The sequence below is a fragment of the Pleurodeles waltl genome, chromosome 7 (genome assembly GCF_031143425.1).
Source record: "Pleurodeles waltl isolate 20211129_DDA chromosome 7, aPleWal1.hap1.20221129, whole genome shotgun sequence".
NCBI classification, from domain to species: domain Eukaryota; kingdom Metazoa; phylum Chordata; class Amphibia; order Caudata; family Salamandridae; genus Pleurodeles; species Pleurodeles waltl.
This window is the reverse complement of record NC_090446.1, coordinates 251440486-251457276: the sequence shown is the minus strand read 5'-3', so window position 1 is coordinate 251457276 and position 16791 is coordinate 251440486.

The following is a 16791-nucleotide window of genomic DNA, read 5'->3' as shown; positions in this document are numbered from 1 at the left end:
CATGAATCTACATATTGGTAACTGTAATTATACCTATAGCTTTACAGTAAATGTTTAGTCACTTTTGGAATTTTAGGAAATCAATCAGGTAATTTTACAGATTTGATTTATTGTTTCCTAAACCTTCTTCGGATTTTCAGTTTAGTGTTGCTGTTGGGTAGACACAAAAGAGTATACTGAAGGACCTAATTAAATTATTGTGAGTCCATCTATGATTCAAAGAACGTCTGTCAACAGCGTGGTTTAAACCATACTCCGATAAAACTCTTTAGTTTAAATAACAACAAGGTAAAAGTAGCACTCTTTCTCTTCAGCAGATTCTCACTGTATCATTGAAATCAATCTAAACCCCACTCACAAGTCCATAATAGTTGAGGGTGGGCATAACTCTTGTAATTGAGTGTAAGTGTAATTACGAGTTTTTCTCAAACTTATGTGAAATTAAACATAATTATGTGAAATGCATCTCACTCACAAAAAATTACCCACCAGTATGGTCAGGTAAAAATTAAACTCAAAATTATAATTTTAATTTGATTTGTGGTTCCTTGCATTTAAAACATTGTTGTTCACTTTCAGATTTTTAGTTTTGCACTCAAAAATTCCTGCAATGGTCTACTGAGATAAAAAAAATCAACCAGAAATGCTTGTTCACCACTGACTTCAGAACAATGCCATTTGCATTCAAATGTACAGTTTCCCTGAAAAATTACATGAACAGTCTTCTTGGGTAAAAAAATCTAGCTTGAAATGCTGCTTGTGTTAAAAAATTACTTAAACAGAACTTCTCAGGTTACAATTTATCCCCCCTTCAAAAAATAATTATGCGATGTGTGATAATGCAATATTCTCAATACTTTTAGTTGCTTTTTATTACCCAGAATTACCAAAATGATGTCAATAACTTCAGCATAGTTAGAATTTTGCCCAGGCCTAGAAGTAGTCCAAAACAGGTCCGCTGTTCCTAGTGTTCCCATCTAAGTGGTGGATCTGGCTTGGACTCTTGCTTTTGGAGCAGGATCAAAGTTGATTTTAGTAGGTGTTTGACACTGACAATGTTTGATAGCAATGTTTCAATTGCTTAAATGTGTAGACCACTATTAGTACACATCTTGTTTTAGAGGCTCATGACCCGCTCCTTTGAAGAACTCTTGGCTATTAGAATGGTTGTTGGAGAACCATATCGTAATGACATCAAGTAGACTCGCACTGTTGTCCTTGTTGATGTTCTTGCTATTCGAACACTGAATTGTTGGGAGTGTTATTGTAGATGACAAGTTGGTATGAGGCCAGAAATGACTGGAATAGATCCCGTATAACAAAACTACAATTTGTTTTTTGTTTCCTCCAATTTAATTTAGAGCATTCTACCCTCAGATGGTGGACTGTTCTAATAGCATTATACCATTCTCCATCTCACTTTTAGGGGTATTAAAGGCCATCTCCCTTGACACACATCAACACTTGTATCTCAAACATTAAACATGGGTAGAGGGCCATTAACAGACAGAAGTGCCCTCCCACAGGAGACAATAATGGGTCTAATATGCTTGAATATTTGAGTGAGTAAGCAGCTCTCTTTTTAGCCAGTCCTTATTATTCTTTATGCAGTTGTAGGAATTAAGATTATGCAGTTGATGAGCCAGTAGGATACATGTGGCATGTCTGTGCGTAGCTACTTTAAGTGATTGATTCATTACTATTATCATCTGAGCTACATCTTAGGCAATGCTTGTTGTATGCGGGTTGATGGAACTATTATTTCTGAATGCCAGTGTGGTGTAAGATCTTCTTGGATTGGTTTAGCCCTTGTTCCGTGCTCTTGCTCATCACAGTTGGGCCCAGCAGTTGGCATCAGCTGATTGTGCACTACTTTTGACAAAAGTCAGTGGAGATTGTGAAATTAAAGGCATGAATATGGCACAAGTATCCATATTGCAGTGTCATGCCAGGGGATTCCACCTAATTATTCTCTGACCATACTATTGTGGTCAAAATATAGAAACTAAAAAAATATGATGGTCAAAATATTGAAGGTCAGTATGTAGTTTGCTCAGCATTTTACTATAATACTGAAGTTTCAAATATTATGTAATATGTTACTTTTTTAATTATGTTGCTGTATGTATTGCATAATGTTGTATTTGACTGTTTTTTGTGATATTTATTTGGATTAAAAAAAAGATTATAGTAATTGTTTTGGTTGTGGGTCCTATTGGAGATTGGGTGAGTAGATTTGTTTAAAGTCATATATTAATGAATTGTAAATGCTTAATAATTTAACTAAGTAATACGTTTCAAATGTTTCTTATTTGTTTACACATTAAGGGCTTCATTACGTGTCTGGCAGTCCTACTGCCGCATAACAACTCTAGCGATTAGACCGGCAGGGTACCGCTGTAGCCGCCAGGATGGTGGTCTGACTCCTGCTCAGCCAGGGCAAAGCTGAGTTCAGTATCGCCGTGCTGAACATGGGTCCCCTTTCCTCCAGCCTTTCCATGGTGGTTCAACAGCCATGGAAAGGCTGTCAGAAAGGATGTGCAGTGGGTCTCAGGGGGGGCATGCACTGCCTTGCCCATGGCATGGTCCCAGCACCCTCGGAGTGCGCACTGTCTGCTCCCAAGGGTGCTGGTGTGCTATGGTGTGCTATGGTATTGGCCTGAGCCAAGACCAATAACGTAGCACTGTTCCTGCTGGGATGACCATCGTAATACAGCAGGGGGAGAGGCAGCAGGGTTGACGGCTCCCTCATCCCCATGTGTTTAGCGATTGGCTCGTCCAACCACCAAACTTGTAATGAGCCCCTTAATATTTTAAGTATGTAATAAATGTAGAAATCAGGTTGTGGGGGTAATTTGGAAATTGGCTGAGTAGGGTTTAAAAAAATATTTCAACTTTGATTATAATTGATTAGTGTATTAATGAATTAGTTAGTATTAGTTATGCTAATTGTTTAAGTGGAAATTATTTGAATTGGTTTAATTATTCTTAAAATATAAAATGTGTATGCTTTTTATAAAAATATTTAATAATTTTTTGGGGTTACAGGGTTCACTGAGGGTTGGTCGGTATTGTAATCTTTAAAGTATGACTTACTTGTAATTGTTTAATATTAGGCCTAGGTGAAATTTCAATCACGCCAGAATAATCAGAGTAATTTTGGTAATCCTGCATCACTCTTTGGTGCTGAATTAATGATAATTACGTGATTGCTTCTACTCACATGATTTTGGGGGAAAAATCTTACAGCAACAACACATTTAGCGAGTGCAAGCTGTTTCTCAGCTTAAAATGCATGAGAGTACATTTTGCTCTAAGAAAATAGTGCTAAATATTGGGAGTAAATTGGGGGAGAATTACGTAATTTCATATAATCCTGAAGAATTCCTGGATTATTAAATATGGTTACACTACACTGAATTATGCAAGTTACATACACCCCTATTTAATATTTTACGGTTGTAAAGTTTGACATAGTTATATTTTTGTATAAACGTTTTATAATTTTTAAATCATGTATTTTTATTTTAAGGGATTTGGGGTTCTTTGGTGCAATGTGTTGGTAGTTTTTAAATAAAATCTTTAATAATTTATCATGATTTAGCTATGCATTATGCCAATTTTTACTTATTTTATGTATTTAATGTATTGATTTTTTGAACGTCTTGGGGTATGTGATAACATGATGATTTTCTGTAGCAAACAGATATCACATTTACATTACAGCAGTGGTCTCCAAACATTTTAATGCTGCGTCCCCACTCTGAATTTTTCACAACTATTTTATAAATATGGCAATGTTTAAATGTGTCTAGACCTATTTAAATATTATGGTTAAGTACTGTTACCTTTTTAAAAATACAATACTGTGCTTCTGCTGAAAACAAAGGCCTGTTGCCTGTATAATGCTTCTTTTGGCAAAAGTCTGGTGTCCCCCCTGGGATCACTTGAAGCCCCCCTAGGGGGGCCCGCTCCCCAGTTTGAAGACCTCTGCATTACAGGGTGAGATGCATATTGGTGTAATTGGTGGGGTATGTTTACTAAAAGAAAATTTAACAGTAAAATAATTAAAATACAAGCTCTGAAAGACTGGGGTACCACCAGCACATGGGCTGACCCAGGCTCAGCAACCTTAGGCTCACTATATATGAGGCCGTCCTTCCAGTACATCAAGTGTGATCCAGACTTCTTGCTAGACGTCTGGTCTGCAGCCTGCAGCCGTAAATCCTCCAGAGTAGGGCATGTCTTCTGTGCCTCACAGAATGCTTCCCTGGTGGCTCCCCCTTCCCGCTGCCACTGTCAGCTCAGGGACCTCCCCCAGTTCTGACACCAGTTCCCCTTTAGGCTCTGGGGCATTCCCCTCAGGTTCTGCCTCCTCCTGGACCCTGGGAACTTCTGGAGTGGATTTCCTATGCCCCTATCCCTTCCTTCTTCTGGCAGAAACCTGGGCCACTCTTTTAGGATCTAGGGTTTCCTGATCACCCTGATGGGCTGCCATTGACAGGGTGGACACAAACACACACCCAGGCAGACACAACATCTCCAAGTGAGACCTGTGTTCCACCTCCTTCCAAGGGGAATCCTCCAGGTCACTGCCAAGCAGACAATCTACAGGCATGGTTGGATTCACAGCTACTCTCAAGGCACCTGAGTCCCCCCACGATTCAAAGGGAACCTGCGCCACTCTGCACAGGCTCTCTGAGCTGTCTATTGCAACTACTTGGTGAACTACATGGTGATCTATCTGCTCTTCAGACACCAGGTGACTTCTCACAGTAGTCACACTGGCTCCTGTGTCTCTCAGAGCCTCCACCATCTGTCCACTGATTGTCACCCACTGCCTATACTTTTAGAGTTTTCAGGCACGAGAGTTCTCTGGACCATGTCACTGTCCCCTAGTGAGACAAGAGTCATCTCAGCTGGCTCCTACCTCCCTGGAACCAACAATTCCCCAAGCGCTACACTGGGCAAACCCTGTGACTTAGCACCAGTGGGTTACGGTGCCCACTTGGGACATATGGGATCCCCCCTCACATTACCTACCTGGCCACAGGCATAACACTTATGGGGACCCCCCTCTGCAGGTTTCCCTTTAGTAACCCATGGCTTCTTTTCAACTGGGGGCTGGGAATCCTTATTCTGGGAACTAGGGGCCAGATGTAGCAAAGCTTTTGCGACTCGCAAACGGCAAAAAACGCCGTTTGCGAGTCGCTAAAGCCACTTTCAGATGTAGAAATGCATTTTGTGAGTCGGAACCGACTCGCAAAATGCATTTCCGAGTCGCAAATAGGAAGGGGTGTTCCCTTCCTATTTGCCAGTCGCACTGGTATGCATTTTCATTTGCGACCGCGATTGCGGTCGCAAATGAAAGCGCAGTTACCATCCACTTGAAGTGGATGGTAACCCAGGCGCAAACGGGAAGGGGTCCCCATGGGACCCCTTCCCCTTTGTATCTGGCACAAAAATTAATTTTTCAGAGCAGTCAGTGGTCAAATGGACCACTACCTGCCCTGAAAAATACCGAAACAAAAGTTCTTTTTTTTTTTTTCAAAGTGCAGCTCGTTTTCCTTTAAGGAAAATGGGTTGCACTTAGAAAAAAAAAACAGCTTTATTTAAAAGCAGTCACGGACATGGTGGTCTGCTGTTCCCAGCAGGCCACCATCCCTGTGAGTGCCCTGAATCGCTATGGGGTCGCAAATTGCGACCCACCTCATTAATATTAATGAGGTGGGTCTTTGCGACCCCATAGCGACTCGCAGAAGGTGTCTGAGACACCTTTCTGCATCCCAAATTGCCAGTTGCAATTTGCGAGTAGCTGGGACTCGCAAATTGCAACTCGCAATTTGGGACTTTGCTACATCTGGCCCTAGGTTGGGGCCCGTTAGAGAACTCCCCCTGTTTACCCTTACCCTCCCTATTCTTCTGAGAGGGACCCTGCCCACCCTTGGCGTGATCTCCCCATACCTTTTTTAGACCCTGGTGCTCTCCCAATCAACCAATCAAATAATTTCTTAAGTGCACTACTCACCCAGTAGGGTCTCAAGGTACTGTGGGGGATAGGGGCCGGTTACTGCTCGAAAAGCCATGTATTTAGGTGCTTTCTGAAGGTTACGAGGTCCTGGGTCTTGCGTAGGTTGGTGGGGAGGGAGTTCCAGGTCTTTACAGCGAGGTTGGAGAAGGATCTGCCACCGGAGGTGGTGCGTTGGATGCGGGAGACTGTAGCGAGGGCGAGGTCGGTGGAGCAGAGCTGGCGAGTTGGTATGTGGAAGTTTACTTGTTCGTTGAGGTAGGCCGGTCCAGTGTCGAGGAGGGCTTTGTGAGCGTGGACGAGGACCTTGACAAGGATCCTTTTGTTGATGGGCAACCAGTGTAGGGATCTGAGATGGGTGAATATGTGTTCGTGGCGAGGGAGTTTGAGGATGAGACATGCGGCTGCGTTCTGGATTCGCTGGAGTTTTCTTTAAAGCTTGGCTGTGGGCCCTGTGTAGAGGGCGTTGCCGTAGTCCAGTATACTGCTGATGAGGGCGTGGGTGACTGTTCTTCTTGTTTCTAAAGGTATCTATTTGAAACTCTTGCATAGCATGTGAAGGGTGTTGAAGCAGGAGGATGATATGGCGTTGATTTGCTAGGTCATGGAGAGGGATGAGTCCAATATGATGCCAAGGTTGCATGTGTGGGTGGTGGGTGTTGGGGGTGGTCCAAGGGTGGGGGTCACCAGGAGCCATTCCATGCTGTCTTGTTGGGGCCAAAGATGATGATCTCTGTTTTGTTTGAGTTCAATTTGAGGTGGCTTGTTGTCATCCATTTGGCGATGTCGAGGAGTCCGGCGTGCAGGTTCATCTTGGCAGTGGCAGGGTTCCTGGTGAGGGAGATGATGAGCTGGGTGTCGTCAGCGTATGAAATGATGGTGATGCTGTGGGGATGGAGGATGTTGGCGAGAGGAGCCATGTAGATGTTGAAGAGGGTGGGGATGAGGGAAGATTCTTGGGGGACCCCACAGATGATCTTGGTGGCTGAAGACCAGAAAGGAGAAAGGCGAACTCTTTGGGTTCTTTCGGAGAGGAAGGAGGTAAGGCAGTCCAGGGCCTTGTGGCTATGGTTTGCTTCCTGCGCACGCTTCCTAAGGTCAGTCAGCTTGCTGTCAAGCAGGTGCTGGCGCAGCTCTGGAAAACAAAGACTGTGCAAGTGCTCCCAAGCAATTAAGTTGTAAAGCCCCTCATAAGTGGTTATCTTACTGTCCTTCACCCAACCATCCAGTGACCTGCAGAAAGAGTCAACACATTCTAGCCAAGTTTGGGATTCCTTCTTCTTGTAGGACCTAAACTAGTCCTTGTACTGCTCATGGGTGAGACCATACCTTGTAAGTCATTATGGTGTAGGTGAGTCCCTGAGGATCTCATAAGGATGTCAAGGTGCCCCTCCCTTCTACCTCAAAGTGCTTCCACAGACCCGCCCCCCAATGTGCTTCAAGGGCCATGTTCATGTGGAGAGCAGACCCATACCCCTTAAACCACAAGTATATGTCATTCTCCCTCTTATAATCCTTCACTAGGTCTTTGAAAATGTGCACCCTCCTCTCAGGCTGTACTGTGGTACTGCTGTCACCATTTCTACTAGACTGGCTCCTCTGATCTAGTTCACTCAAACTAAGCTTATGAGCCAAGAGAATCTTTTTCTCCTCAGTGGCCATCCTCCTCACTTCCACCTCCCTCTCCATCTTAAGCTTCTTCAAACAGGTGCACCCTCTCTGCCTGTCTGTTCTGTAATCCTTCAGGAATCAGACCCTTAGAGGACACACTTCTAACCACCCTGAAGACCCTCCCCCAAGGCAGTACAGGAACCTCTCCTACGTCTTCATGGCTGTCTTCCACCGCCTCACCCTCAATCTCCTCCTCTGTGTGCCCCCAAACCCATTTGGCTGTCTCCCAGGCCCTCATGGCCTTTTGCAGCTCCTCCTGCCTGGCGGAGCTCCTAATGGGACAGGCAAGATCCTTACTGAACTGTTTCAGTTGAGCAACTGTATAACTCTCCAGCTGGTGCATCTCCAGATTGAGATATGATTGCAAGGCAAAAGTACAAAGTACCAAGGCAGAACAAAGTGTTCCAAATGAGAAGCAGATGAAGTCCAAAAAGAGAAAAATCTAAATCACAAAAACAAGTGGTATGTGGTTATGTAATGGTCTGTACTGAAAACAGTAGTGTATACTTAATCACTGTATGCCAAGTAAAAATACAAGTCCAATCCTCACTGCTGGCCACTAATGTTAGAAATGGGGTCTTTGGTTGGCAGTCAGGTTACCCCCTGTCCAAGCAAGGACCCACAGTCTAGTCAGGGCAAAAGAGTAACACACCCGGTTAACCCCCCTCCTTGGTAACTTGGCAGGAGCAGTAAGGCTTAACCCAGAAGCAATGTGTAAAGTATTTGTACCAACACACACAGTAATACAGTAAAAACACTGCAAAATGACTCAATACCAGGTTAGAAAAATAGCCAATATTAATCTAAACAAAACAAGACCAAAACGACAAAAAATCCAACACAAGAGAATTTATGAATTTTTAAAGATCAAACACAAACATATCGCCTAGAAACACAAATGCTTAGATGATGTGATATCACAGTGTTGTAATGGAGTCATTCCCAAAACTATCCGACGCCAATGGCACCAGTCACAGAGCCACATAGACCATCAGGTACAGTACCTTGTGAACAATGAGGAAGCAAGCCGGTGCATGGAGTCAGGGAACGCGGCGTCACTGGATCCGAGGCGTCATTGGTTCCGCTGCTGTGGAGTGAAAGAGCAGGGGTGTCGCTAAGAGGCCTCAGATCCTTGCTGCGTAGTGTTGGAGGTGAGGCGGCGGCAGTACAAAACGTTGGATCCGCACACTTCTGGTTAGTCGATTTCCGGCGGTCATGATATGTTGCGGCCACTCCCACAGAGTCGTGGACTTCAGCGGGGCTTTAGCGGCATCGGGCCTGCTTGGTCATCGCACTCCAGCGAGGACCATGACTTCGGTTGCAGGCGGCATCACAGGATTCGGCAGGGGCATCAGTCCGGAGTCGTCCGAAGTCGGATTACTTGGTATTTCATGTTGTTTCCACCAGCTTCTCCTTTTAAGGGTCCCAGGGACTAGATTAGGCACCACTTGGCAGGGCAAGAGTCTCAGCAGAGGGTCCAGGTGCTGGCAGGGGAAGTCTTTGATGGCCTTGAGACTTCAGAACAGAGGGCAAGCTCAGTCCAAGCCCATGGAGATTCTTCTCGAGCAGGAAGATACCCCAAAGTCCAGTCTTTGTCCCCTTTCACAGGCAGAAGCAGCAACTGCAGGATAGCCCAGCAAAGCACAGTCACAGGCAGGGACAGCACTTCTCCTCAGCTCTTATCCTTGGCAGATGCTCCTCTTGGTTCCAGAGGAAAATTTTGAAGAAATCTAAAGTCTGCCTTTTGGGTCCACTACTTATACCCCTTTCTGTCTTTAAAGTAGCCCAACCTTAAAGAAGAGTCTCCAAAGATATATTAAAGGCAGCCCACATGTTAACCTATGAGAGAGATAGGCCTTGCAACAGTGAAAACTGAATTCAGCAGTATTTCACTGTTAGGGCATGTAAAACACATCAGTATATGTCCCACCTTTAACATACACTGCACCCTGCCCATGGGGCTACTTAGGGCCTACCTTAGGGGTGGCTTACATTAATAAAAAGGGAAGGTTTGGGCATGGCAAGTGGGTACACCTGCAGGTCAAATTTGCAGTTTAAAACTGCACACACAGACACTGCACTGGCAGGTCTGAGCCAGGTTTACAGGGCTACTCAGGTGGGTGGCAGAATCAGTGCAGCATGCCCACTAGTAGCATTTGATTTACAGGTCCTAAGTACCTCTAGGGAGCAGTTGCACTTTAGCACTGGTCAGCAGTGGTAAAGTACCCAGAGTAACAAAAACAGCAAAAAACAGAGTCCAGCACACAGCAACACCCTTGTAAGCAGAGGCAAACTTTTAGGGGAGACCACACCAAGGAAACCAGGTTTAACAGGTACCCATAATGCCAGATAAATACCCTCACACAAAGACGTGGTACACCATTGCATTAGCAGCAAATGTTTCCTTCACACACAAGAACTGCAAACTAAGTGTACATCCCTGTTAGCATATTCCCCATAGAGGGGCGTGAGCTGCTAAAACTTGCCAGAGCAACCCTTTCTCAAAGTAAATGAACAGGATAACCATGGTTGATGCAAACCTTCTTGACTGTACCTGTAAAGTATGTACAGAAATAATGCAACCTCTGCTTCCATAACAGAAAAAGCAGATCATAAGCACCTGCGGCCATAATATACATATGGACATATTTAAGGGCCCCTGGCACCAACTTAGCACCACCACAGTGTAATTTTTTTACACTAAGGCAGTGCTAAAGTGACTTTTGTGCTGTGCCGTATTTACAAAGTGGTGCAGTGCTTGCATTGTACCACTTTGTAATCCCTTGCGCCACATTATGCCTGCACCAGGCATAATGTATGCAAGGGTCCTGGAGTCTCATTGGGGTCGCTGGCTTGCCTCTGGCTTGCCCCTGGGTTGTCCTTTGCGACCTCTGATACTGTCTTTGTGACCCTAGTCTTGGAGGTGGAAATTCCTTATTTTGATCCAGTTTTTTTAATACTAATAGTGAATAATATTTTATTATTCACTATTATTGTAATACGAAAGCAGCACAGAGCTGGAATGTAACGTTTGGTGGCAGCTGTGGTAACTAAAAAAAAATTAAATGTATGTTGTGTGCATCCTTGTGGGTGAGAGTGTTTATGTGAGTGAAAGAGAGCGTGTATGTGTAAGCATGTGTCTGAAAATGAGTATCATTGACAGATAGTGAGTGAGATTATGTGATATTGGGGCCCAGATTTACTGTTCTTTGACACAGGCCTTGCTGCTCCAAAGATGCTGCACTGCCTTGTGTCAAAGAGAGAGAGACACACAATGCACTGCCTTGTGTCAAATAGAGAGAAACACACACAATGCCCCATATCTCATAGTCAATGTTGCGCATAGTCTCTTTTCCTGTGCACTTGTGCATTTTTGTCAGTAATGTGCCAATGCGCACACTCTTGCGCCACAGTGCAAGGGTTCATACAGTCTCCCTTCCAGCACAAAAACAATGTTTTAAGACTGTTCCCACGTTGTATGTGTGCTGTACAATGCAGCACATGTGCAAAGTCAACAAAATTAGGAGAAACTGAAACATTTGTCCTTATGCCTGCAGTGAGGAGTTGTAATTTTGACACAAATTCCTCTCTTCCAGTGTTTAAAGATAGGGATTTGTGTCAAAACCCATGGGTAGTTGCATGGGACTGCCCGTGCACCACCCTAGAACACCCACTTGATGCACAATAACACAAAGCAGTGCATGGCGCAATATTATGTACATTGGGGTGACTGTCCATTGCACATCTAGGTTTGTGTTGGGTAGGAAATTCCACTGACGTAAAGAACCATAAGGCTCAAATCCTTCTTGAGCAGGCAGAGACTCAATTTTCTTAATTTTTGTAGAATCATCAGTATGTCTGCCTTTGACGCAGATGTCGTCTGTCGTCTGTCCTTATCCTTCAAAGAACCTGTGAACGTATCAAACCGATCAGACAATGACACCGATAAGACACCTGATGCAACGTTATTCTGGAACATGTGCCTTCCCATATCTTCTTATATCTATTTCAAGGTTAGACAAGATCAATAGCAGTGTAGTCTGAATGTGTGTATTTTTACCTTATTTGCGCATATGAATGTGTCTAAGAGTAGCATCTTGATACACAATTTATGTCTGACATTCCTGAAGTCATGTCAGAAATTCCTATTTCAGAGAAGATACAGCATAAAAGGGCTACCATTTGACCTCTTGCAAGGAGAGGTCCTCCTCTTCAGATTATCTTGCAAGATACTGCCAGATAAGAATTTAACTGCCAGAGATGCTGCCACATTGCACTTTCTACTGGAAGCTGATACTGAGGCACGTCCAGGAGGAGAGGAGCTGATGTGATGCATGTTTGCAGGGAACATGGCTTCCCAACTACTGATAATCAAAACTTCTAACTGTAAACACATATGCAGTGCGCTGTCTCCCTAAGAAACTCTAGAACCAATGTGTACTATTCCATGCTGTTCTAGTGTAGCACATAGAAGTAGGTTTTAGGGAGTTGGGTTTTTAGAATACATTTTAATGAGGGTAAAACTTTTCATTTTATTCTCATTATTTGAAATATTAATTTATGCTGTTATTATGATATTTTGTGTGGTTATTATAGATTTGCTAAGCAACAGGTTGAGACTATTTAAATAAAGCGCTTCTTCACACAAACTTTATTCGGTATGAAAAATCCCTTTGGCCTCAGCAGGGGCAGTAAAAAACGACTTCTAAAAGGTGCATAAAAAACACAGAATAATCTAAAATGGCACAAGGTCTGCAGGGACACCCCATCACAGGGACATGGTCTGATAGATTTTTCACCATACTGACCTAATGGAAAGCAAAGATTATTTCTAATGACCCCCAACCGAAATCGGGTAATATGAGTCCTTTCCCTCAGGTCATTTATTGCTAGAAGATAGGGCTCCGGTCCCACCTCCATATTTAGCATAATAAAATCCCTGACCGATTGTTTCCCTAATTCCTTTCCCTCTCTTTCAGCCCTCCGAATTCTTAAAAAATTCTCCTTCACCCAATTTTTATCCTGGCTAGTCAGACCCTCTGGAGAGTAGAACAGATCCGGCCGCCCCTGCTCCTGTGCTACTTTTCTTATGTACATCAGCAAGGGAATGCGCTTTATATTATCACAAGCCAAACAATCCCTTAGGATCTCTCTACTTAAAATAGCAAGTTTGTTTCTCCAAATCGAAATCCATAACAAAAGGGGAGACAACTGAATAATATCTTGCACACACTCAAGATCTAATTCTAAATGCAAGCAAAAGCCAGCGGTATTTTGGCCAACGCCCAATAGTCTTCTACAGAAACTATTTTCTTCAATAAGGGGCACTCGGGTGTCCATATACCCCCAAAGTGCTGCATCATACAACAGGACAGGGAGACATTTTCGCCTATAGATTTCAAGCAGAGGCTTAATGGGTTTGCTACGTACTCTAACAGCAAAATCAAAAGTAGCACCAACTGAGGCATGGAAAAGCATACTCCTTCTAGCAATAGAGGGTTTCCATGAGCCTTTGTCATCAAAGATTACCCCTAAATATGGGAATTCATTGACCCTACTAATAGTTTGGTCATCGACCTTTAGCTCCCCAACCCTGCTCAGAGATTTACCACATACCATAAAATGTGATTTCTTATAGTTTATCTCTAGGCCTAAGCCTGACATAAAAGATGCATAGGCTCTAACAGCTTTGCGAAGACTATTCATGGTGCGGGCCATAAGGACTGCATCATCCGCATATGTCAATACCGGCACACTAGTGCCATTCACCTTTGGAATATCCCTACAGTTCTCCACCCAAAAATCTGACAATCCATTATTATATAGGAGGAACAGAGTAGGGGCCAACACACATCCCTGGCGAACGCCCTTGGTGAGCCTAAAAGTCTCTGAGAGTTCCCCATTTGTCCCCACCCTCACATTGGCAACTGATCCTGAGTGGAGGTACCGAAGCAATTCCACAATGTCAGGATCCATCCCTAGCTGACTTAACCTTTCTCACAACATGGACCGATTTACCTTATCGAAGGCACAACTAAGGTCCATAAAGGCAAGCTAGAGGGTACCCTTCCTGGCTTGCGTTTATTTCTCAATCATCATCAGAAGATTAAGGCACTGTTCACGTGTGCCAAGACCTTCCCTAAAGCCATACTGATTCCGGCTCAGAATTTCCTTTTCTACCATCCAAGCCTCAATACGCCTTAAGATGATCCACCCCAGAATCTTCCCAGAAGAGTCAAGTAGGGAAATAGGGCGATAGGACTTCAGGTCATTCCGATCCCCCTTTTTAAACAAGCCCTCCTCCAGGAGGCAGGAATTCCCACAGTAACAGCTGCATTAAGAACATTTAAAAGAACAGGAGCCCATAACTGAGGGCAAGATTTGTATAGATCCATAGGAATGGAGTCCGGGCCCGGGCTTTATTACTAGCACTGCCCTGGAGTGCATCAATAACTTCCTGAAGCGAAAACCTGATCGCTAAATTGGGAACCACCACACACTCATTTTCCCAATTATTTCTTAAAGGGGTTCCCTCAAAAATGCTACAAAAATATTTTACCCAGACCGCCGGGGGAATATTGCAACCCAAACCCTCAGATGTCTCTGTGGCAAAAGAACCTTTATTTACCACCTTCCAGAACAGGATCCTTTACCACCTTCAAGCCAGGATCCTTCAGGACTGTGGCGCGCTCTAACTCTGCCCAGGCCTTTGCTTTAAACCTATTCTTACTTTCCCTCAGAGCCCTTTTGTACTCAATCCTTGCTACTTTCACTACGGGCCTATCTATGGGGTATTCTTTGAGGGTTGTTTTCATGTTTGCCCTGGCATCATAACAAGCCTTATCATTAAAGTGTCTTTTTCTTAGTGCAAATGATTTGTGTGGTAATCAGATGTAGGTAGTCCGTGTGCGTTTATCCACGAACCTCAATGTGCTGAATGCTACCCTCTGTCTACGACCTATGGAGCCTGATAAGACTTTCTACAGGGCTGGACATTCACACATGTCAGAAGTTTCTAAATGGTACTATCAAATTAGTTTAATAGAGGTCACTTGTTACACTTGCAGTGGTAACCATTAGTTTACCACCCCATTGACATTTGGGGTTCCCAACTAGGGAACTTTTATTCACTTCTGGTCCTGAAGAAGCACAGTGGAGGCAATTCTCCTGGACTGCCAGGCACACTTTTGACTTTTATGGTTACCTGGGTTCATTATCTTCCAAAAGTAGCCCTCAATGCCTTTTTGGTGGCTTTTTAATCCCACGAGGAGGACTGTATAATATTTTTTTTCTGTTAACCCCAAGACGGTTTTAGTTATTCACTTCTCCTTTCACTTAAATTTAGTTCTGCATACTTATCCTCACATTTTAGAACAGCCTCACACTTATAGGCTTCACAATACAACATCTAATAAAAGGATCTCTGCTAAAGTGACCCTTTGTGGGGCCAGTAGGACATTGCAGAGTCGGTCCTATGAGGAGCAGCCCGATGATGAAGCATAACATCCCTTTTGGGATGTGTGAGGGCACAAAAAAGTGAGGGAGCAATTTCCCTACTGTTTGAACTAAGTTAGTGTGTAGCCCTCTAGGATATTCTGTGTTAGGAACAGTATCCCTTCATTTGTGATTATTTATTCAGGAGGATGACATCGTTTTTTTTCCCAATCACCATGGCAACCCTGGATTCCTGTTTAGGGACTGTTAGTAACCCAAAAGCATTGATGCCACTTCAGCTATGTATTGGGCGGTGTTCTCTAGAGCTACAACAACCTGTCTTTCACATTCAAGTGTTGGTGCATTGAAATAATTTCACTCATGTCCCCTGTGGTTGTGAAAACAAACCTTGTAGAGCTGAGCCAAAGTCTCAGTTTATGCAACACCATCCGAAGGCTTGGTGGCAGGTTTGCGTCACAGAAGTGCAAAAACATTAGTAAACCTGGGCCTGAGTGTCAGTATGAATGTGTGAGTATGAGTGAGATTAAGCGTGAATGCAATTGCGTGAGAAAGAATATGAATTAGTTACAGGGTGTGTGAGAGAGCGTGAGTGAGATGTTTGGGTCATGGTAAATGCTTTCCTGAAAAAAACTAGGGTCAAGGGCCATATTATGTCACTTCCTGTGATGTCATTAAGGTCAAAGGATATGTGATGTCATTTCTGCTACCCCTGACATTTTGGAGACTCTACACCCCTGAGAGTCTGGTTCTTTTTGTTGGCACTTTTCATCGTTTAAAGCAAGATTTATAATTGTCAGATTCTATGCTTACAGTAATCCGGAAACTATTCCTATTTGACTAGTGTAGGTTCTGTAGTGCAGGCATAGTAGCCTTTTTCACAGTAGCTGGTCATTCAGTCATGTATTTGCTTGATTTTAGCTTTGGCACCATGGTGCTTGTCCCATTGCCCAGTATGATGCATACAACATACACAAATGGGAATAGAAAGCAATGGTGTGTAGAATAGATTCGCAATAGGCTAAGATATGCAAGTCTTATGTTCAGGAATAGATCTTATATTTCCTGCACCCTAATTTACCATCTGTTATTTTCATTGATGACCCACTGCCACAAGAAGAAATAAAGTGTGTCTGTAAGGAGTGAGCTCTTTCATTCAAGCATTCCTTGTGGTAGTTACATTACCCATATTAATAAATGTGACTGGTTTATTTTAATTACTTTTTTTTGTTTTTAGAGCAAAACTCTTATCCTGATTATAGGAAAGTACCATCTTTCTTGGCATGTTACCCCTATTTTTACCTGTATGTCAGTATGTTTTTGCCTGTTTCACTGGAAACCTGCTGGTCAGGACCAAAGTGCTCATAGTTTATGGTCGAATGTGTGTGTGTTTATAGTGCTTAACTGTGTCACTGAGGCTCTGCTAACCAGAACCTCAGTGCTTATGCTCCCTCTGCTTTTAAATATGTCACTAAATGACTTCATTTACCAATTTCCATTGGCACACTGCACCCCCTTATACGTCCCTAGTATATGGTACCTAGGTACCCAGGGCATTGGGATTCCAGGAGATCCTAATGTGCTGCAGCATTTTATTTGCCATCCATAAGGAGCTCAGGCAAACCCTTTCACAGGACTGC